Raw genomic sequence first — 8,225 nt, forward strand, 5'->3', positions numbered from 1 at the left:
CGTCGGGCGCTGTGCCCGCCCTGGAACGGGGCCAGAATGAGAACCCTTCATGGTTTCTCCCCCCGTGCCCTCCAGTGTGTGGGTCCTGCTGCCCCAGCCCCGGCACAGGCAGGACAGGCTGGGAGCCCCCTCAGGACGGGGGTTACCCGTGGGGGTCCCGGCCCCGCTGTGGGGCAGCTCTGGGGACAGGCTCGGTGCCATTTAGCTGTGCAGGACGTGGCAGGACACACAGTTATAGCAGAGGGGACACTGCGGGGACAGAGGTCACAGGGGACACCGAGCCCCCACTGACCCGTGGCAGCAGCCAGGGCTGGGAGCAGGAACAGGTTTGGGAATGGGCAGAGGAGAGATCCAAGCTGTGCTCTGGGATCTGAACAAAACCTGCTTTTCCTATGGCTATGAATGCACCCAGTCCCAAAGATCAACAGAAATCAAAATTAAATTCACTGAAATCAAAGCAGGCACACGATGAGAGGCGGCAGCAGCACACCCAGAGCAGGGCAGAGGAGCCCGGGACCCTTCAGGGGAAGGCAGGCCTGAAATCTCCACTCATGACTGCCCAGGTGCCCAAAGCACTTCCCGTTCCTGCTGCTCCTGGCAAAGGCTGACAGCTCCAAACCCAGTGTTCCCAGATCCAGACTTCTCCAGGGCACCCAGAGCTACCTGCCCATCTCCAAACACACAGAAACTCCTGCCAGACCCCAGTGCTCATGGCAGACCCCAAATGCAGCCCCAGAGCCCCTCAGGAGCTCAGCTGTGGTCCCTGACCCGCTGGCCATGGATCCCCTGTCAGTCAGACACCCTGGGCAGCTGCTGGCGGCAGTTTGGTGGTGGCACTTTGGTTCCTGCAGAGTCAGGCAAGGGAAGGGAAAGGAAGGGAAGGAAAAGCCCCGCGGCTGGGCAGGGAACAGCCTGTGCCGAGCTGGGAGCTGCACGGGCTGGACAGGCTGAACTGCCCATGAAACCATTCCTGCTCCATGGAACATGGCATCACAGCACCCCGAGAGCCCCCTGCCCTCTGGGGACAGGGCAGAGCCACAGGGGGATGCTGGGGGTCTCAGGGAGCAGGAAACCTCTCCGTGTTGGGAGGGAGGTGTGGGCGAGCGCACCACGGCCGCACTGGGGTTGTCTTGGCCACACAGCAGCTGAGCACAACCTAGAGAAGAGAGCGCCGAAAAATCCCCAAAAGCCTCTTTCCTAGCTCCCGGCTTGGAGCCAGCTCCCGGCCCTGGTGCCACAGGGAGGTGCCAGCAGCTCCCTGTGACCCCCGTGGCACCGTGTGAATCCTTGGTGTGGGGGTCAGGGGCTCCCCAGCCCTGCTGTGCCCTGCACCCCGAGGTCTGCAGGGAGCAGGGAGCAGGTCACTGGTGAGCGTTCCCACCTCTGAGGGTCGGTGTCACTGACTCCCACCACTCCCTGCCCCCACAGGTGTCCTCATCCTTCACACCACAGCAGGTCACCCCAAAATTCTCCAGATCCCAGGAGATGGCAGAGACACCAAACCCATGGGGCTGAGGGACCCTGCAGGGCCTGTGCCACCCCGGGCAGCCCCTCAGTGCCACCAGGGCTGTGACACCCTCTGTGCCCAGCCTGGGAACAGCCTGGCTCCTGCCCCAGCAGCTCCCCGTCCCTTTCGAGTGGGCTGCCGAGCTTTGCCGTGCTCTTTGCACAGCCTCCATGGCATCGCATGATAATCGCGTTCTGTCACAGTGGGTGCCCCGGACCTTGTCCTGTTTCCACACATTTGGAACCACCTGGCTAATGAAGTGGGTGTCGTTTTCTGGTCCATCTCTCTCGCCCCGCTGCTCTTCCCCTTCTCCACGCCCCGCTCCCCGGTTCTGGCTGCCGGCCGCCCTTTCCCAGCGCTGTCCGGCACAGCTCATTAACTGCGCCGGGCAGAGGAGCGGCCAGGGGGGCCGGGGCTGCCCGGGGCTGCCAGCGCAGCCTTTCCCAGACAGGTTCCCACATAGGTTCCCAGAGAATTTCCCAGAGAATTTCCCAGCTCGGTTCCCAGCTCGGTTCCCAGCCCCAGCCCCGCGGGAGCATCACCCCGAGCTTCCAGCGGGAGGTGCCTGCGGCTGGGAATGCGGCAGGCGGCACCAGGAGAGGGTGTTTTAATCTGCTCTGACCGGAGCGTGCTCTGCTCTGCCCTCAAGCCTCCCGGGGCGCCCGGTTCGCATCGGCCGGCGGCTCCCGGGCTGGAGCGGCCTCACCTCCCGCTCCCCATCACCTCAGGGACCCCAAACCAGCAGCCAGCCCATCCCTCCACACCGGCCACAAGGAGGGAAAATCCATCCCGGTGCACCCGCCCTGTCCGGGCAATGCCTCACCCGCGGCCACATCCTCCTCCATCACAGAGGGGCCAGTGCTGCCCGCCCTGAGCCAGGCTGCAGCTCCCACCCGGCAGCAGAGCCCTGGGGTCAGCCCTGGGCACGGCCCAGGCACTCAGGGCAATTTGCCCTGGCATGGCACGGCACAGGAGCCATGTCCTGGCTGGGCAGCCTCGTGTCCCCTGGCACTGCACTGCATGGCACAGGAGCCAGGGTCAGGGCACCCCCTGTCCTGGCTGGACAGCCTCGTGTCCCCTGGCACTGCACTGCATGGCACAGGAGCCAGGGTCAGGGCACCCCCTGTCCTGGCTGGGCACCCCTGTGTCCCCCGGCACTGCATGGCACAGGGCACCCCCTGTCCTGGCTGGACACCCTTGTGTCCCCCGGCACTGCATGGCACAGGAACCAGGCCCAGAGCACCCCCTGTCCTGGCTGGACAGCCTCGTGTCCCCTGGCACAGCAGAGTGGGCACACAGGAGCACAGGGGCACTGGGGGGATTTTCCTGCGGGCACCGGGGCGGGCACAGCGCTGGGGATTTGTGCCAGGGGCACGTTTGCACGTTTGCTCTCTGCCCCTCTCTCATTTTCCCTCGCAGGTTGTTTCATTTAACGCCCGAGCGCGTGCGGACACCTCTGACCCCGCGGGCGGTGGGCAAGCGAGTTCCCACCGGCGCGGCCCATGGCAGCCCCTCACCGAGGGCTCCTCTGCTCTGCCCCCACTTGCGCTGAGATTTTCGCATTCCCGGCCCGCCTGCGCCTCCCCCACACGCTGATGTAATGTTTTGAGCCTTCTCCCATCCCCACCTTTATTAAATATGACCCGCGGTTGATCCCAGGGGAAGCTGTGGTTTCGGGAGGGGTCACACATGAAAGGCAGAGCTGCCCGCCCCGCCGGCAGGGCCGGGGGACCCCCCTGCCCTGCACCCCGACACGCACAGCCCCCAGAGCTGCCACCGTCACCCTGCGGGGCAGCCAGGGCTGTGGGCGCCTTTGTTTAGGGGGCAAGTCGCCTTTTGGCTTGTCCAGATCATGGGCACAGCCCTGGATCTCCCTCTGCAGAGCTGCTGGCAGAGAGGCTCCGTGCTGGGGTGCCCCATCCATGGGCTGAGCCCTGCTGTGCCTGTCCCCTGCTGTGCCTGTCCCCTGCTGGCCCCGGCACAGACACCCCACTGATGCCCCATCACGGTCTGTGCTGCACAACCCACTCAGCTCCCAGGAAGGGACATGTCCCAGCTGTCACCATGCCACAAAGCGAGGCTTTGGTGGGGAAACATCTCCTCTCCCCCCTGCTTGCCCCCTGCCCCAAGCACAGCAAACATGAACCTGGGAAGAGATGCCCTGGGGCTCAGGAATGGATCGAGGGCATGGATTCATCCCCATGAGGTGTGCACCATGTCTGCTCTCAGCCCCCAGGAGCACTCAGGTGGGGCTGGGCTGTGCTGGCAGCAATGGGCAGCCCCCACGCTGCCCCTCCAGCCGTGTGGGTGCACCCACGCTGGGACACGCATCCCCCTGGGGACATCCATCACCCCGTGCCCTCACCCAGAGCCCCACAGCTCCACCCGGCACGGGAGGAGACGGGAGAGGAGCTGGGGCTGGCCTGGGGGGGACAGGAGCCACCCGGGGCCTGCTGGGACAGGGCGCAGGGTGGGCAGGAGGACACCAGCAGCAGCGTTTGTCCGTCACGCTGGTAATTAATGTTTCTCCCCTCCGCTTCGCAAATAACTCGCGACTCTCTTTGTCTGGTGATAAATGGCCCCTTTGAAGTTCTCCTTTCTCAAAAGCAAAGCAAAGAAACACTTTCATAATCCGTCTTCACCTCCTGTCCTGCGCCGAGGCTCTGCTGCTCTGGGGGGCACAGGGGGCCTGCTGGGCCCTCACCTGCAGCTGGGACCCCTCTGGGGCTGCTCGTGTCCCTCTGCCCTGCCAGGGACCCCTCTGGGGCTGCTCGTGTCCCTCTGCCCTGCCAGGGGACAGGCAGTGGGCTCAGGACCACCTCAGCTCATCCCCTGCCCATGGCCACGGCCATGTGTCCTTCTGCCTTCCCACCACATCCCCTCCCCAGCTGTATCCCCCACTCTGGGCCCCCTCAAACACCCAGACCCCTCATTTCAGAGCCTGGGGGGTTCCCTCAGCCTCGCCGTGTGCTGAGCTGGAGGGAGGGCAGGGCTGGGCAGCCGTGGGCAGCAGGGACCCTGGGCAGGGCTGGGCAGCCGTGGGCAGCAGGGACCCTGGGCAGGGCTGTGGGGCTGTGGGGTGTGGACATGACCCTGCACCCACCATGCTCGTGTCCCCCCCCAGCCCCAGCCCCAGCTCCCGCTCAGGTTCTGCTTGGCTGCCACAGCCAAACAAGTTCTGCTGGGCTATAAAAGGCGCTGCTGGGAGCGGGGCAGGCCGGGAGAGCGCTCGGAATCCATGCCAGAGCTCTCGAGGTTGTCACCGGCTTACGTGTCAGGGCAAACAATGCTATCTGCCCCTGGGATCGGCACAAGGAACACCACAACAGGGCCCAAACCCCAAACACGGGGTCACGGGGCACAGCCGGGCAGGCAGAGGGTCCCTGAGCGCGGCTGGGCTGCCCCGTGCCCACCGTGCCCGGCTGTGCCCCACGGCCAGCGTGGCACCGGCCCCGTGCCCCTCCTGCCGCACCCCCATCCCCGTGCCAGGCAGGGTGGCCCTGGTGGCCGCTGTGTCCCCACGGGGCGGGCATTGCACGGATGCCATTCTGCTTTGCCGCGTGTCCTCTGACTCTTTATGAATTTTAAGACAAAGCGGAGGGCGGCGAGCTGGAACCGGTGTGGAGGTGGGGTTGTTTTCTGGGAAAACAAAAGCAGAGCGGCCGCTGCCAGGGCCCAGGGGATGCTCAGGGCTGAGGAGCTCCCTGGGGACAGGGGTTCCAAATCTGGGGTGGTTTCAGTGCCAGTCCCTGGGCCTACAGGGAGGCCCAACCCAAAACCTGGCCAGCCCCACACCCCTGTGTCACCCCATGAGTGTCTGTGTCACTTGGCCCTTCGTGTGACAATGGTGGCACCAGCCATGCTCTGAGCTGGGCGTCCCCACTGGTGCCTCCCCAGGCTGAGGGCAAGAGCTGCCACAACGGAACCTGAGAAACTCAAAAGGTCCCAAGAAAAGTAAAATCCAGCTCTCCACAAGGAAATGCCGTTGGAGGCTGGCACCAATTCCCACCTGTGGCGAGAGCCCCCCACGGGCACAGCCCAGCTCCCCCCGCCTGCTGCAGGTGAGACCCCACTCCAGGCCCATTTCCCTGCCCGGTGCCCTCCCTGGCAGGGTCCGGCCCCCAGCGGGGTCTCCAGCGGCCGTGGGGGGAGCCGGGAGGGCAAAAATCAAAAGCGAATTGCGGGAGTCAATGGCGCGGAGCCGCGGGCGGCCTCGGCGGCTGCCGTGTGACTTTGATTCCCCTATCATAACCCCGAATTAAAAATTCAGGCAATTACTTGCATGGCTTCCCCCCGATTAGGCTGGGCCTCGCGTTCATTAATGCGGGCGCACAGAGAAAAGCCATTAGGGCGGCGCTGGGGACGGTTTCGCTGAGAACAGTTCCGCTCCAGGAAGGAGCTGGGCCAAAGCCGAATTTCACACATCCCCGAGGCCGCCCAGGCACGGCCGGGCCCTCAAAGCCGCCTTTGTCCCCGGGATGGGTCCCCTGGCATGGGTGGCACACACAGGGGCATTGCTGCTGCTAAAAGCATCAGCCCAGCGGTGAGGGGACTGACCCAAGCCATGGTGATGTTTCAGTGCTGAGCTTTGGGTGCCCCCCAAAATATTTGCCCAGCCCCAGCCCGGCTCACAGGGGCAGCAGGAACAGGGGTGGTTGTTGGATCACCCAGCCCATCGCAGCACCGTGGGCCAGCGCTCGAGCAAGATGTGGCAAGCCTCCCACCCGGCCAGCCCGGCTTTATGAGCAAATTTCGAGTTCCACAGAGTTTTCCCTCCCATTCCAGTGCAAACGTTTTTCCTGCTGCTCCAGGGGCAGGGATTGGGGATGTTGCCTGCCGAGGCTGTGCCCCCATGGGAATCCCCCACCCTGCAGGTGCCAGCGTGCCGAGCGTGCCCCTGCTCCACCGCTGGGCCATCAAGGAAATCTGCTGGACTGAAAAATACCAGCACGTCTAGACTGAAATACCAGTCTGGGCTCCCGGGGAGCCAGAGGACCCCCCCGGGGAGCGTGGGCTCCCTTCTCCCAGGGCTGGCACAGCAAGGGATGACCCCAGGGACAATCCTGCTCCTTCAGAATCCCTGTCCCCATCCCCACTTGGCGCTGCGGTGCCCAGAGCCCCGTGGTGCCCCCGTGGTTTTCTTCCACACTGCTCCCTCCCTGCCCACACTTTTCCTGCTGGGATCCCTCCTGCAACACCTTTAGCCCCCGGGAGGAGCGTGGTGACAGCCAGGTGAGGCCACCGAGGGTCGGGCTGAGCCCAAATCCCCTCACTGTGCCCAAATCCCTCACTGTGCCCAAATCCCTCGCTGTGCCCAAATCCCCTCGCTGTGCCCAAATCCCTTGCTGTGCCCACATCCCCTCACTGTGCCCACATCCCCTCCCTCCGAGCTGCCGGCTCCATCCATCAGCGCGACCCCGGAGCCCGAGGGGGAGCGCCGGGAGGCTGCAGAGGGGAGAGAAGGAAAACAGACAGGATAAAAATCACCGAGGGGAGAGAAGGAAAACAGACAGGATAAAAATCACCGGATTAGCGGGTCCCAGGGAGGGACGGCCTGCGAGAGGGCGCGGGGCCATTTTTTATGGCACAGACAGCGGGCATGGACCGGGGATCAGCCTCTTCCCTTTGACCCCGCCACTGGAAGTCACCCCTGGCTCGGCACCCATCGCTCACGGGCCGCTGTCACTGACACCGCGGTCACAGCCCCGGGCCGAAGCCACCGGCAGGGAAAACGCCCCGTGAGTGCCGCGGGGAACGCGCCGGGCCCGGATCCCGCTCGGCACCGGGGCTGGGACACACCGGGGCTGGGACACACCGGGGCTGGGACACACCGGGGCTGCCCGGGCTGGGACACACCGGGGCTGGGACACACCGGGGCTGCCCGGGCTGGGACACGCTGGTGCCACCCGGGTCCTGTCGGGGACCACCCCGCGACAGCACCCAGGGACAAGCGGGACCCGCCGAGGGGACACGGGCCAGCGGAGCCGCCGCTGCCGCCGCCGTGCCCGGGGTCGTGGTGCCACCTCGTGGCCCGGGGATGCTCCGGGGCCGCTCCCGGGGCCACCGGACACGGCAGAGCCCGGGGATGCTCAGGGCAGGAACAGCCGCAGGTGACGGTAAATCACTGCCTGTGCTCCCCGGGCATGGAGGCAGTTGGAGGGAAGCGGAAAATGAATTAAAAATAAAATAAATTAAAAATAAAACTACCAGTCCAATAGCTGGGGTGTTTACCAGCCCGCGGGGACGCTGTGAGTGCCCCGCTGTGGCTGCTCCGTGCTGCGTGTCCCCAGGGCAGAGCCACCATTGCAGGTGTCCCCAGGGCAGAGCCACCACCGCAGGTGTCCCCAGGGCAGAGCCCATCATTGCAGGTGTCCCCAAGACACAGCCACAGCCACCACCGCAGGTGTCCCCAGGGCAGAGCCACCACCGCGGGTGTCCCCAGGGGCTGCAGGTGGGTGACGAGCCCAGGGCTCGGTGCAGGAGCCGCCCCCGGGCACTAAGGCAAAGCAAAGCAAAGCCCTTTTGTTTTCCCCAGCCGCTGACCCCGGGAAGAACGGGCGGATTGTCTTTCAAACGGAGCCGATGTGGAGCTGAGTGTCCCTTGCCACCTTGGCTATAAATCATCCTGCATGTGATAAGGTAATTACCTTCTCCTTGGAACTATTCATAGGAAAACCTATAAAGGGCCTGCCTTGTAAACACAACAATAAAGAGGCAG

This window comes from Melozone crissalis, unplaced genomic scaffold (assembly GCF_028551555.1).
Source record: "Melozone crissalis strain CALT ecotype California unplaced genomic scaffold, PUWL_Pcris_2 ptg000057l_1, whole genome shotgun sequence".
NCBI lineage: Eukaryota > Metazoa > Chordata > Aves > Passeriformes > Passerellidae > Melozone > Melozone crissalis.